The following is a 13,421-nucleotide window of genomic DNA, read 5'->3' as shown; positions in this document are numbered from 1 at the left end:
TGAGCAAATTTTAAGCTGAAAATGGGTAAGTGGTCACGACCCCATTTTTTTTTTAATCCTTCTCTGTAACCTGCAAAAAAAAAAAAAAAAAAGTCAGAAGGCAGAGCTGCAGACAAGAGGAGAAGAAATAAAAGAAAAGGGACAGGAGGAAAGAACTGTAGGCTACTATTTCTTTGCGATGCTTACCTCTGTAAGATTGGCGACAAGGCTCGGCGGTGGAGACCAAGGACCAAAATATCGAGTTTCGAGGATATATCGGTGGTCCCGGAAACGGAAATTTCGACGGAAATATCGAGGATATATCGATTTCGGTAAATATTTGAAAAAAAAAACAACGGAAATCTATATAAAAATATGGAAATTTGAAATGAAGCTTTAAGAAATGCTTATTTGATCAATTATCTCTTGTATTTATATCAATAAAATGTTGAGCAAACTCATTGCATATGGATTTGTAGTGAAATAAGATAAATTCATATGCACTGATAAAATAAAGATTTTTGACATTTAACATAATACATCTCAACTTTTGATGTTATATGGATTGGAACACAATTTGAAACATGAAATTACACCTAGTCTTTTACACATCCGAGTTTATGTGTAATATAGTTGAAAATAATTTGCATTTTATTACGTCTATTTACCAAAAATAATAATTAAGAATCAATATTCAGTATGTATGTGTAATATATAATTATTATATTCAGTAAATGAGGGTATCTCATACACTAGCTTGTCTCCATACATACCTAATTTTTGTCATATAAAATTAGGAACACAAGAAATATTTGGAGCAAAAAAATGAAGTTGCAGAAGATAATGAGTTTAATGAAAAATATTTTTGTTTATCAAGAATTTTTTTTGAAAGGTTTAAATTTAGAATGGTTGGTAAATTCAAATATTTTGCAAGGTGTTTTTAGACTCATACATTGTATATATGTTTAAATTTGGTGCATACATAAGTATATGAGTCTCAGCCGGAATGGTTGAGATGTATGCGGGTTGTTTTGTCTCAACCAAGGTTTGAATCTCAGGGTTCGCATTGGCTTTTTGTTCTCAGTTCAACTCCAATTTGGGACTAAGTTTGGTTGTTGGGCACTTGGGCTGCATACAAAAGGCAAAATATCGAGGATTTCGTGATAATTTCGGAAGTTTCGCGAAATATCTGAAATTTCGCACGAAATATTGGTGGTATGTCCCGATAATATCGGGAGGTTGAAAAAACGAAAATTTCGCCGATATTTCGGCGAAATTATCGATTTTTAAGACCTTGGTGGAGACACAATGACGCCTGAAATGAAAATGCTAAATTAATGTTCACAAATAAAGAAAGAAAATAGTTAGCAAGTGCTATGTGCAGTGGTGAAGCGGTGTAGACAACCAAAGGAAATGACAGGGTTAATTAATTTGTTTAACCATTTTAAAGTGGTGATATGCTGCAGCAGTGCCAGACATGATTAATAACAAATAATGGCCATGTTAATTAAGCCTTTGAGGCCGTGATCGTGATAAGTGAGAGGCCAATACAAGCTGGGAAGCAACAAGATAGAAACAAACAAAGCTTAATTAATGTTTTGATCTTTTGATTAATTAATTAATTGATTCAATAGCTAGCAAACAAAAAAGGTGGCATGTAATTAATTGATCTTTTGAAGTAGGGCTGGCAAAATGGGCCGAAGCAACCGAACCAGCCGATTTTCGAACCGGCCCGAACCGATTTGGGCCGAAAATTCGGCCTGCCGACTTTCGGCTCGGCTGAGCCGTACCGTATGGCTCTCTTCGGCTCGGCTACGGTATGAGATATTGCATACCGTCGGTATACCGTACCGACCGTATACAATACCTCATACCGAATATGTATACCAAAGTGTTATATGCATAACAAAACGGCTACACTTTGATAAGAGGCAAGGTTCGAACCTTGAACCTCTAACACCCCACGTTTGCTCCCAACCACTAGAGCAGCTCGTTCTCTTACTACTATAAGCACAAATTTTATATTTATTGTCTCTTAGTTCCTACTATCAAATTAAAACACAAAATAGCAAGAATTTGGTTGGAGGCAGGAGTCGAACCCTCATCCCCTCAATCCGCAACTCAGCTCTCAACCACTAGAGCACAAGTTGGTTTTATTATATGTGGTACAATTATTATATTTATTCATTCTTAACCTAATACAATTAAAAGAACAAAAAACAAAAAGACCTCATCGGGTCCATCAATCCCAAAAGTCAGAAACCATTCTCTTTCATCATCTCCATCACTTTCTTCTCCCTATTCATCCTCATCTTTCATCTCCTTCAGTTTCTTTTTTTTTTCCAGAATCTGCATCAGTTCTTGTCCCATTGCTTTTGCTTTCTTCCAGTTCTTTCATCTTCCTCTTCCTCTATTTCCTTCATCTCCTACTTTTCTCCATTATCAGTATCATCACTTCGTCCTCATCTAGTCATCTCCAAGGGAAACTCCAGATGAGATCTGAATCTTCGATGGCTGCTTAGATGTGATGTGCTTCTACCGCAACAACCTCCGTCAGTCAGACACCCGCGACCAATTGGGCCTCCTTTGATTTCCGGCAGCAAAACCGAACGATACCAACCGAAAATTCGGTTTGCCGACCGTCGGTATACCGACTATGTCGGCTCGGTGGCGGTTTGAAAATTCTGATACCGAAGGAGGTCGGTTCGGCAACGGTTTGGGGAAAAATGGATCGGTTTAGTACCGAATCCAGCCCTATTTTGAAGTATTGACGACAACAACAAACACAAGTGCAGCAACAAGGTTCAATTAAACAATTGCTTTGCCTTTAGATACTGTGCAAACGAGCTTACCTTTCCGAGACTTTGGTTGTAGAGAGTAGAGACCTGTAGATAATGACAAGTAGCTTTAATCATATAAAAGCTTGTCAAAAAAAAAAACGAGCTGCAAGTCAAGACTTTCGCAAGTATGCAGCAAGTTGGTTTTGAATGCAAATCAGACCAAGAAACATGATGCTACGTGCTCAGCTCTCAATCAAAGGAAATATTAAAAGAAAGAAGATGCTCCAGCTTTGAATTTCAACTACGCCCAGGCAATTGATAATCAGAAAAGAAGTAGCAAGATGGGGGTTCATACAAGTTATGGAAGTACGCGCCAATTGCTCGAAGAATCGCTCCGAACCCGTAGCAGGAAATCTGGGTAGCAATTAATCATTAAAGCTAATCAGTACACAAACAAGAAGTTGGAGCTACAGAGGAGAAGTGAGAGGATCGAAGCCATTACCCAATTTCAAACGCAGAAAATCCAGTGCAAAATCTGGATACTGAGGCCAGCCCATTGTCTAAGACATAAATTGGGGATGACGTCTATACAAGGCCTTTGCCAGATTGTCTAAGACATAAATTGGGCTCAAATTGGTGTGGATATAAATTAATGGGTGCCCAATCTATGGGCTTGCTGAATTGCCCATCCACGAATCTTGAAGCCCATTTCTAAACAATTTACCTCAATGTTCGGGCCCGGCTAAATTTGTTTGTCGACAACACGAAGGCCCATTTACACGGCCCAATACAATATTCAACACATCGGGTGCCCAAATTAAATTCGGATGTCGGCAGAAGAAATACATTTGACGGACTCAAAAATAAATATATGTACATCCGTCGACACAAAAAAATTCTTCCAACACCAGAAATACATATTCTCTAAACTACAATGGTTTGATCCCTCCTCGAGGGTATGTAGGCAATCTAGCGACCCACTAGATGCAACCACAATTTCAAATCGAATCTCTTACTCCACCAGTCAAATTCATCCAAACCGAATCCCTGACTCCATCAGTCAAATTCATCCAATTTGAATCTCTGACCTCACCAGTCAAATTCATCCAAACACCAGAAAGGTCAAATCATTCCCAAAATGACCTCACAAATCGAATCCCTGGTTCACTTACACCAAATTCGTCCAAACACTATTCTCATTCCAAAAAGCAACACCCTCCAATGGGTCATTCACCCATTGGAATTCTTCAACTACGAGTGGCTTGATCCCTTTCCAAGGGTACGTAGGCAACCCATTCAGATATCCGGGTGCAGCCGCAAAAACAAACAAACACACATCCACAATTGGTTTCTTCATAAATGGAATCAAAGGGTGTTTTCCTATAACAAGGGAATATAATTAAGGGACACATTCTGTCTTGAATGGGTCGAACCCGAAATAATTAAAACTCTATTCACTAAATGAATACGAGTGAAATTATGTTGGGTGACATTTTCGCTCACTGTGTGCATATTTTTACTCAACACTTGGAGACTCAAATTCTCTTTCACGGAGTTTGTTTGTACAAAGAGTCATCATCCTTGTCTCCTCTAGGTTTTCCTTGATCTTGGACAAGGTTTTCCATATGATTGCTGAGAATACTTCAAAAGCTGAGCCCTTGAATTTTTGGTCTGAGAGAAAATGGTTAATTTTCGCTCCAGGAACATGGAAAGTATGTGTCTTCATCTTGCAGTTGTTGGGTGTGAGCCATAAGTCGCCAACTGAATCAATCCTTTTAAGGGCGTTTGGTGTTACCTTGGGAAGAACTGAAAGTGGGAGCTCAGGTTTTGCAGGCCAGTCTGGTACGTGCAGTGACTTGCCAAGGGGGTTGAGGCTGAAAATGCATCTCCAAGGACATTTGCCCAGCTAATTCCCACTGACATTCCTCCACATTTGAACCAAGTGAACTGCTTAGAAGTTCCACGCACTAAACAACAACAAAGGCAATTAGGCAAATTAATATGGGCGCTTCTTCTTAATAGGAAAATTTTTCTTAAATAATCAAGCATCTTCGATCCAACTTGAAATTGTACTAAGAAACAAATGATTCCCGAAAATCTTCTCGAGCTTCACTTAAGTCCCTATGATCCATGCACTGTGACATTATTATTATCATAGTAGGATAATGCTTTTTTTTGGGAGAATGAATTACTTCATTAAAAGGGCAAAGACCATCAAAAGTAGAATCATCCTCCACAGCCATGGCCAACCATTCATCGACCGTTTCGTCACAACGTGCCTCCATAATTCTCACACCGCCGTCGTTACACATGATGAAAGGCCGGCCTGTTTCGGATCTTCGAATTCTCCCGGCGGCAACAAAGTAGAGTGGAAGCAAATGGATGACCATAGGCTTCTTCAAGTCAAACACTGTAAGCCCCTCGACTGCATAACTGTTGAAAAAGTAGACCCCTTCGATGTAGTGTAGCTTCATAGCCAAGTCCACGTTGGTCAGCTCATGGACCTTCCGACCGGTCACCGTTGCTGGGGCGACGGACGACAGTCTCATGCTGGAATTGAGGCGGTGGATGTTGTCAGTTGATGACAGCATTTTTGGAGAAGAAGTGAGAAAGGGGAATGGATCGAGTCTTGAATGTGAAACAGTAGAGATATATATGCCTTTAGGCCTGATCAGGACACCTTTTTGTATATTGAGGTGGAGTGAATTAGATGGTTAAGGTGTTAACTCAAAGTGCATTAGGTGGAGCCAGCTCGGGGAAATTTTCTAGCAACGTGGAGTGGGTCAAAAACTCAAGAAAGTCCTAATCGAAGGTAGTCGATAGGTGGAGTGACTCGGAGGCTAGGTGGTGCGAGCTAGACTCAGGAAAAATCCTAATCAAAGGTGGAGTTGCAAGAGACCAGGATATGACTCAAGGGAATGATGGTTGGTGAGAGTGTATATCTCACTAAGGTGGTTCGTGGTGTCAGCGATCGTGCTTGTTCATCGTTCGTGGTATTCGTTCGCCGAAGGTTTGCATGTTGATCGTGGTTGTTAGTCATGGCTTCAAGTATTGCCTCATAGTTTGAGGTGGAGTAGTTTGACAGAAAAGGAAGTTTCACTCTTTGGGTATAAGTGAGTAGTGAAAGACATCCTAGTTCAACGGGGCTTAGTAAAGTGTTGAAGGGAAAGGATGTGAAACCGGAGAAGACAGCGGATAATGCACGGAAAACTGTCGGGGATTTAGTGATCATAGCAGGTCTAAATCCAGAGACAGGGATGCTACAAGTGTCGTGACTAGGGTCATATGAAGCGAAAGGCTTGGATGGCATTGATGTAGCAGAAACCGATTTTCATATGGAGATGCTCTCACAATCTCCATAGGTTACACATGTTCTTTGACTGGATATTAGATTTGGGATTGGCGTACTTTGGGTGGTGTGACAATGTCCCAAAGTTACAGAGGAATTTGATATTCAGGAGCTAGTTGGTTTCCAAAGGCTATAAGTGTTTATAGCAGGTGGAGCCGAAAAAATCACACATGGTGGTACGGTCCTCATACAGGGAGAACAGTGTGGTAGGTATCATCTGGTATGTCAGACCTCAATGGATAATGGGAAACAGGAGTGCGCATAGGCGAGTCTCGTTTGCGGGTACAGTAGAGACGTCGTTGACAAGTTTCTGAGTTCAGATGATGGTGAGAAGGAAATCCTGCTAGGGAAGGGATTGTTTTGAGGTCCCTCTTCAGAGTCAGCTGTTGATTGTTGACTCGGTGCATTTACACATAGGATTGGCCGTTAGGAATCAGGGAGGACCACAATTTGATTCAGGCTATGTGTTGCTGGTACAAAAAAAGGCCAGTGGTTAAAGATGGTGCAAGGGAATTTTGCATGGCATTCATCAGGGTGGAGATTGTTAGGATGTGATGAGAATTAATTAGGAAAGGCAAGTCCTAGTTGGACTTGGTTAGTCTTCCTAATTGGAGATGGTTGATGTCAAAGTTTATTCCTATAAGGAATAGGATCTTTCTCCTGTACAAGAAGGTTTGGTTTTCCTACTACCAATTGGATTATAATTGGGGTGCCTATATATAGAGGGCATGGGTAGTAAACCAAGGTATGGTCGGTGCATGCGATCATCAACAAGAGAGTGAATATCTCTTGGGTAAGGGAGCAGAGATGTCAAGAGTGAATACAGCTCTTGGGCGAGAGTGAGTTCTTGGGAAATTCTATGAGTGTGGGTGTACAAGGGTTATGGGTTTGGGTTATGGTGATTTAGCTCAATGTATCTTGTACTGTAATTATTCTCATAGTGAAGAACGGATATCTCTCGGGAGGACGTAGGCATAGATTTATACTGAACCTCGTTAAATCTCGGTGTTCTCTTGTTGCTTGTCTTGTGGTTTGTTATTTTTCTATCAGTCTACTCTGTGAGCCTTGACGGGAAGGATTCTAATTTCCTTAACAAGGACCTGTAAGACAAGGGTTAGTGTCTTCAAATAGGGGTGAAAACCTAACCTCGCCTCTTCTCTCAATTTACTGCGCATGCATACCACCTATATAAAAAATAAACCAAATTTTATCTTTTCTTTTGTGAGCCCCGGAAAAATTTATCGAGCTTAAGTGAAATAGTTCGATAATTTACTCATCGATTTCGATAAAAGTTAAAGTGCTCGAGGAAATTTTCAGAAAATTTCATAAAGTGAAATCCTCAATGTGAGAGTTGGAAAATAAAGTACACGACACGACGAGTTCGTGGGATTTTTTCGGATATCTGAACTAATTTTTACGAATTTCGGAAGTTGGGAAACATTGAAATAATTATGGAAAAAGAAAAGAAATGCTACGGTGCGATCTAGACCGTTGATCAAGCACCGCTTCATCCTAGCCCTTGAAATAGAATGGAGTTTAGGGTATTTATATCCCTTGATCAGATGAAGGCTCTAGATTGCTTTAGAGCAAACAGCAAGCTCGAGCTCTCTCAGCCCGAGAGAGAGAGAAACCGGACGACCCACAAGGCAATCCGACCACAACTCCGGCGTCCGGCCACCGATCGACGACGGCCGACCACCATTTCCTTCGCCTCTGCATCGCCTACATCCAAGTAGCGTCTGATCGCCCATCCACGGGACGAGGAGGGAGACTTGACGGTGAGAAGCAGCGACTGCTCCGGCGAGTTTCTGCAATTTCCGGCTACCGTTTGGGCCACCAGGGCCACGGCTCCGCCGTGTTCTTCGAGTCCAGCAACGTCTCCAGCGCTTCTAGCTTAGGTGGTGTGTGAAAGATGATTCACTATTCGTACTCTACACGCTGGTGTATCTAGTCTGCAAGTTCGATCAAGATTTTGGAGGAACTGAGTTAATAGCAGTGGAACTTTGAAGAATCTAGGACTCCAGTTACCCGAGGAACATAAGGTTCGCAACTCTCGGAGTACGTGAGAGAAAGCATCGGAATCCAGGTAGGGATTCAGGACTCTCCTCGGTTAGTTGTTTTCTTATATATTGTTCTTTAAGTGATGCATGTTAAGTGGTACGGTTTGGTTAAGTTCAAATGCAACACATACTAACCAAATCGTGAGAAAATGTGTGATGGCTTGAGGGCGAAGGGTGGCTCTGACTTCCTTGGGTTCGATCCCCAAAACCTCCGGAGGGTTAGTTACGCCGGTCGTCCGGGTATTCCGGTCGTAATGACGGGCTCGGTACGTGTGCGTAGCTAGGTAGCGGACGCTCTCGCTACGCTTACCTGGTGATGAAGTAAATTGAGGTAAGGTCGTGTAGTGGCTCTATGGGACCGGCCATCTGGTAAGATTCAGCGCGCGTATTCAATTTTGTATCATGCATCGATTTTCGAGTTAAAAAGCATTCTTATAAAGTGTGTCGTTCTTTTAAAATATTTGGTTTAAGTATGTTTCATACTGGAGCGCTCCCAATACTGGTCTATTGATTTTCAAACCTAGTCGAGTTAGAGTTCCTGTTGAGCAGCGAGGACGAAAGCTCACCCCTACAACAGTATGGATGCAGGTACTGTGCACTGGTGACGGGACAGTAGCGGATGGAGCTGGGTGTGCGGAACAAGTTCGGTAAATCTTTGTTTGGTTTTACAATCTGAATTATACTTCGCAATCTTCGTGTTCAGGACTTGTTGAAATCTAGTCTCGTCTCAAAGTGAGTTGAATTCTTTTCATAGGGATTCGTACCCCATGCTAGCTTTTATCCAAGTTCTGGACGGATGAGATAGGTTTTAACAAATTCAAGTTTTTCACCTCAAAAGTATTTGTAGCTTCCGCTGTGTTTCTACAAAAAGTTTTTCAAATAAAATTCCTAGCGATCTTTAGAATGTAAATCGAGCGTTCGGTTTATGTTTTAGAGATTCGCGGCACTGTGACGTGCTTAAGCTGGTGAGGTGCAGTTTGGGGCGTTACAGAAAGTGGTATCAGAGCAATGCTTCCGAGTTTCCGATTTCAACAATTTAAAAACCTCTGATACCCGAAAAAGTTCTGCTGGCTCGTGAAAAATTTTCAAATCCTGTTAAAAGATTGACTTGAGAAACGCTTGTCGAGAACGTGTTTCGAACCTTTGACTTGAAAAGTTGTTAGAATTTTTATCTAACGTTTGAAAAGGTTTGACTTCGGTTTTTAAGACCGAGTTTTGAAACGTTCGAGGAAGTTTTCGGAAAAAGGATTTCGAAAATAAGGTTCACGAGCTGATTTTAAAGGTGATTCCGAAAAGAGATTTCGAAAAAAAAAAAAAAAAAAGGGTGCCAAAAGCTAAAGTGCTTTGAAAGGCGATTTGGCAAAAAGATTGACTTCCTGTTACTGTTCAATTGGATTTCGGTGTTTACTATTTACGTGCTTAAACCCGTACCGCCGTTGAAATGTGTTTTGTCAGAAAGACGCTTTTGACCGAAAAGGGAAGTCTTGGCGGAAAACGTTATTTAACTTTATCGTGGTTTTTACATTTGAGGTTTTTGAACAAAACCTTACACTGATTTAAACCGTGTTTTGAGGTTCGTCTAGAGTCGTGTTTTCCCGTTACGTGGGAGATTTTAGAAGTTCCTTTACCATGGAGTTCCGGTTCTCTCCCTAGTTGTGAAAGGGTTGTTGCTCGTGTGTGTTCATATAATTACAACTCTTCACTCGGTTTAGGGCCCGACTGGCCACCGGATCCCCTAATGCATACCGAGGTTGAAAGTTGTTAATTTCTGAATACAACTTGCGACAAATAAATGACTCTAGAGTTATTCCCCGAACTTTGACTTCTTGTTGGTCGGAACTATTGTTGTTCTTCCTTTGGATCCCTTAATCCGAAAGTCGTTATCCTTTCTTCGAAAGGTTGACTTATGTTCCGACTTGTCCTTGAAATTGAACTTGTGTTTGCTCGGTTTTCTATTCCTTTTGCATGTTGTTATATTGTGGAATTCATTTACTGATTCGGTTGTTTGCCATCGTTTTGTTCAATGAATCCGGTTCGTTAAATTGTGCTCATTGCTATAAATGTTGGGCTTGGTAATTATTTCCTCTTTGGGTATTTTGTCGAGTCTAGTTTATTTGGTTGCTTCCACAGACTCAATTGTGGTGAATTGTCCTAAATTCTTTCAAGTCCAACTGTTATGTGTTTATACATTGTGCTGAATTGATTGATGGATTCACTCTCAAACCGTGTGTACCCATTTGTTGTGTTATTAAGTGAATCCTGTTCATTGAAATGTTGCCAGTGTTTGCTTCTGTTTTCTAAATTTGATCAAGCCCAATTATTGTGTATGCTATTTTGAGTATTGCTACCCAAAGCTCCTCCACAGTGCACAGACCGCGGCAAAGTTGAGAGCCCAGTATGAGGTAAAATAAAAGGAGCAAGGTATGTGAACGACAAACTTGAGTATATGGGAAGGTGATTGATGTTGGAAATTGTTGAAATGTGAAATGTGGTTGGTTATTTAATTGAGTTGTGGAATTGTTGGTTTCGGATTGCAATGATTGCAGCATGGGACTACAAGTCCGATTTTGTTGAATGAAATTGTGGTATTGAAAGTTGTTTTTCATTTCAGCTTGACAATGTCGTCTGATGAAGAAGAGCCATAGGAAGTAGAGGAAGTGAATGATGATGAAGATCCAGAAGAAGTGAGTTCATTGACGGGTCCAGAAAATGGATCTACAGCTAGTGGTCCCTCGGTTAATTTTCAGGCACCTTCAGATTGGCCACCTTGGGGACAAGTGCAGCCTCCAGCAGAGCCTTTTGCAGCCGACTTACTGCAGGAGGACTGGACTGTGGGTCAGTATACCTGCTTATTCACTCGCGGCCTTCAGGAGAAGAGGAAGGCTGGTCGTACGAGATCAAGACAAGCGGTCACAAGGAGTTACATTCTTGGTTTCGACTCCAAGATTCGGGAACATATGCTTCACTATTATAATGATGATCGTCAGTATACTTCACTATCAGATATAGCTGAAGCGGTCGAAAGGGTGATAGGTATCGTTGACACAATTGAACATTACAAAGCTCATCGCCTACTGATTCCCGACGCGTTTAAGGAGGAATTGCTCGCATGTGATTTAATGAAGGGTATATATTTCGAGGAGTGCAGACTTCGAAATATAGTTCCGGTTTGGACACAACTCGATTAGCGCCCTTTGACTCGCTGGAGAGAAAGGAAGTCTAACTCACTTTAATCGTGAGAGCTCGTATCGAACGATTTTCGTTCTGTCTTTGTGTTACCCTGTAGGATTATGGGACTATAACCTAAATAATTCGCACTCTTTTATCTTTGCGATGGAATGTTTGTGTGTTGTGTCTATTTGAGGCTTCGTCACTCGTCAAGAAGTCGATAATGAACCAAAGAGCAAGGCATCCTACAAGGGAGAGCTAGCACGTCTTCGGATTCTAACCGCTTCCAATGATGCACGTTACCGGTAAGGATCTTTTGAGGGCTACAAGTGTTTCTTCCTTACTAATAGTTACGTTGACTTTACTTCCTTTGTTGGTTGGTGATGGTTACACCTTTGTGCAATCTTATTTTGCTGCCGTTATTAACAATCATGTTATTTAAACCTTGAAATTTTCCCTACTTGAATTGTTTCCAAGGTTTAAAAGATCTTGTGTTTTGAGAAAGCTTTCCAGGTACAAATGTATCCTGGTTGCAGTGATTTGGAAATTGTTTACAAAAATTGTTTTGAATCAAGGAAACTGTTCCAACAAATTTCACCCAAAGGTGACAACTTTTTAACCCTTCAAATCAGTTTCCAAACTGGAAATTTTCTTCTCAAGGTTCTGCTGCTTCTTTGTGGCAGCGACTTTGGGATCAGCTTTGTTTGACTTCCAGAATTCTGAAATTTTGGAAATTTTAACCCAACAGTGTTCAGCCTTTTGGGTACTGATCTGAAAAGTTTTACCTCGTTTCGGCTGAAATTGAAGTCGTGATAATTTTTCCAAATCTGCCTTGCAAGGAAGAAAATTTGAAAACTTTTGCTGCAAATTGTTTGGGCAAACTTTTCAATTCTTTTCTCTTCCTTTTTCCGAGAGTTTACATCGAGTGTTGAAAAATCATTTGACGTTCCTTAGAGCTTAATTCCCTTTCCTTGGGAAATTTCCAAAGAAGTTTTGTTGTTACTTTGGTTGCTTATTCTTCAAAGTCAAGTTCAACGTAAATTGTAGTAAGGGAAGATATTCTCTACACTACGGGACTTCTAGCAACCAAAATTCCAGGAAGAGTTTAGCGCAGAATGAAAGGTGGGAAGTTGCCTTGTCATCGCTGGAAAAGCAACTGACAGCTTCAGCGACATGGCTTGTTTTGGTCCGAACAGCGTGCAACCTGGAAAAATGTTTGACGACAGGTACGTTATGAATGCTGTTCGTAATTGCTTAACCATAAGCTCCTCGAATTTTTACAAAGCTTTCAAGATCGACGCTGATCTATACGTGGAAGCGTGTGGGCTTCAGTCTCTATGAAGTAAACCTAAAACGGTGATCCTCGAATTTCGTCGAATCGTGACGGAAACCCCTGCTGGAGCTTATTATCAAGGTGGAACGTCAGTGCAACTGAGTTAGTGTTCCAAGAAATCCGTTGACATGTGGTTGTCGCGGGAAGGACAACATGATTCAATGTTGTTAACACGGGATATATTGTTCACACAGTTATAGGAAGTACTTCGCCTTCGAGTTCGAGGAATGCATGCGTTAGCTAAAGTAGTAGTCATAAACGACTACATAGTGAGCTCGTAGCGAGGAAAAATTGGTAATGTGTTGTCGCGTGGCAATTCGTGGAATAACTTCTAGAAATCGGCTGTTAGGTTTCGTCGTGCTTTTCTCGTATAGCTTGACTAGAAGGACGGATGCTCAGCCAAGTTCGCGGGTATTGTCCTTCTGAGGACAATGATATCCTCCACTGTGAATTGCGAATTTCATGTTAGCGACGACAACGTCTACTTGTTGTTCCTGGTTAATGAGAGTTCCACGAGTGGAACATAATTATACCTACGGGTAGTTACGTATGTCTCTGGTTAAGCTCAAATTCCCGGATCACGGTGTGCTTGTTGTGAGCGGGGATTGGTTGGAGACGTGAATCGTCTACGAGTTGCCAGCTGTGGCAGTATTGAATAATGGTAATAGGGTTGGTAGTTACCCAGTTTTATTTGGTATAGACATAGATTGTCTATGGAAATGCCAGGTATGGCAGTGTTTGGAGGAGAGTGA

The 13,421-nt window shown here is 41.2% G+C and overlaps 1 long non-coding RNA gene and 1 pseudogene across 1 annotated transcript; both read right to left on the bottom strand.

The window, feature by feature from the left end:
• Positions 1 to 2,092: 2,092 nt before the first annotated feature.
• On the bottom strand, positions 2,093 to 3,353 carry LOC133707553 (uncharacterized). Its single transcript, XR_009845169.1, has 3 exons — positions 3,262 to 3,353; positions 3,115 to 3,173; positions 2,093 to 2,864 (listed from the first exon to the last, which is right to left on the bottom strand). It is a non-coding gene; the product is annotated as an uncharacterized LOC133707553 (long non-coding RNA).
• Positions 3,354 to 4,275: 922 nt separating this feature from the next.
• Positions 4,276 to 5,308, bottom strand: LOC133744305 (protein ECERIFERUM 2-like; annotated as a pseudogene).
• Between the last annotated feature and the right edge of the window lie 8,113 nt (positions 5,309 to 13,421).

Source organism: Rosa rugosa, chromosome 4, assembly GCF_958449725.1.
Source record: "Rosa rugosa chromosome 4, drRosRugo1.1, whole genome shotgun sequence".
NCBI classification, from domain to species: Eukaryota; Viridiplantae; Streptophyta; class Magnoliopsida; order Rosales; family Rosaceae; genus Rosa; species Rosa rugosa.
This window is presented reverse-complemented; position numbering and strand designations above follow the sequence as displayed.